General features: G+C 33.9%; 1 long non-coding RNA gene across 1 annotated transcript; it reads left to right on the top strand.

Annotated features, from left to right (window-relative positions):
- The first annotated feature begins 810 nt into the window (after positions 1-810).
- LOC113332409 lies at positions 811-1402 on the top strand. Its single transcript, XR_003351496.1, has 3 exons — positions 811-944; positions 1089-1143; positions 1249-1402. It is a non-coding gene; the product is annotated as an uncharacterized LOC113332409 (long non-coding RNA).
- Positions 1403-1913: the final 511 nt, after the last annotated feature.

Below are 1913 nucleotides of genomic sequence, written 5' to 3'. Positions count from 1 at the left end.
ATAAAAAAAAAAAAAAAAAAAAAAAAAAACAGGTTAGGGTTTCTTCAAATCAAGATCTCTGTTCTGTTTATTGTATTAAGGTTTTCGAATTTTTCTGTTTTAATTTCAGTTTGTGAAAAGATTCAGTAGCTAACCATGTCTCCAGCATCTAAAGGTAATTTTGTAGACTTCAGGTTCTTGTTACTTTGTTCTCTCTGGTTTAGACGTCCTTTAAGGCAATTTATGAATTTACAATTCATAATTGCTGCAATTAATTTTAGTTTTTCAATTGATATTTTATTATTTATTGGATTGTACTGAATTTTAGGCTGATAAAGATCAAGTAGTGAATTGGGTTATGTCTTTTCAAGCACATCCAAAAAGTGGAGATGATTTGGAGAACGGTATGATATATTTTTGTCTAGTTCGTAAATTGTACGTGTTTTAGCTTGTTGATCTTAGAATTGATGTTTCCAGGGTGCTATTACTGATTCGTTCTGGGACGTCGCAGTTTCCAGCAAATGATTGCCGGGTATGTGCAGTTTAGGATATTCTATTAGGCCCTGTAGATTGTTTGTAACGAATTTATTGGTTACTCCTATAGATTGTTTGTTAACGAATTTATTGGTTACTCCAAGGAAATTCAAGTTGATTGTTTAGGGATGTATCGATTCGATTTTTTAGGGATGTATAGTTGGTGTGTTTTCTTTGATTTGGTTACTTTAGTGTGGATTGGATTGATACATATGATTTGTATGGTTGTGCTTTGGGAGTTTTCTTGTTGTTTTTAATATACTTGAATGTGCAGTCAATTTGTGTGTGCAGGATTTGAGTAGTAGTGGAAGTCACTTGGCTAGTACATATGGTGGATTAGCAATTTTGAAGCTAGTTGGGGATGACTTGGAAATTATTGATACTGAATCTATGTTAATCACGATGAAACATCTTTAGCAACCTGATGGGAGGTACACTATTATTTGTTTCGTGGTCTAGAATTTTATGTATGTGAATGTCATGTTTTGTGATATTAGTGGATGGATTAGCAAATATATAGTCTATGATTTTATATACTCAATGGAGATGATAACCATGTTTTGTCTTTGTTGCAGTTTTATACTGTTCATACTAGTGCAAGAGAAGGACCTCCAATTTGTATATGGGCTGGTAAGGAATTAACTGGAGTTACTATGAGTATCAATTGTCCAAGTGTTTTATCATTTTTAGATCTTCTATTTTTGCTATATGACTGGAGTCTTTGATATGTTTCAGCTGCGTTAACTTCTTTGTTGAGCGAATGAATGACAGTATTTCGTTTCACTATCACTCAATTGATGGCGAGCTCAACTCACTGCATTACTACTTGCATTTCCAGAAGATATAATCTTTGAGAATTGAGATTTTGGCAAGGCTGAAAACGAATGCATCTTAGCTGCTTAGGCCATTGTTTAAAGTACTTATATATGTGTTGTTTCACTTCTTCGAATTGGTGTGAATTTCACTAATTATTAAAGACATGAGTAAGTAACTAATTAGTTATGTTAGGGTTAGTCGTTTGGATACATATGGTGGTGGCAGCATGACTCTTTTACAAGTAACAACAAACTCTTAGAAGAATCTCCCTTCAGATACATTTTATTTACAGGAGAGTCATATTCCCGCCAAGTTAGAGCATCCCAATAGATATTTTGTAGTTGAATTGTTAAAAGTTGGATCTGCAGTAATAGGTTGTCAAGTGGTTCATGAATTTGTTTATCTGCCATGGTAGCTTGTTTCTTAGTGTGTGGATTGCCTCTAAAAGGGATGATTCTTGGTCAGATAGGGGTGGACAACTGTATTTTTTGGCTGGGGATATTTTTTCAAAGGGTTCGCTACCATTTTTTGGTTGTTTGTATTGGGTTGTGCTTATCATTTGCTTTAATGTTGATGTTTCCAGT

Source organism: Papaver somniferum, unplaced genomic scaffold (genome assembly GCF_003573695.1).
Source record: "Papaver somniferum cultivar HN1 unplaced genomic scaffold, ASM357369v1 unplaced-scaffold_131, whole genome shotgun sequence".
Classification (NCBI taxonomy): domain Eukaryota; kingdom Viridiplantae; phylum Streptophyta; class Magnoliopsida; order Ranunculales; family Papaveraceae; genus Papaver; species Papaver somniferum.
This window is presented reverse-complemented; position numbering and strand designations above follow the sequence as displayed.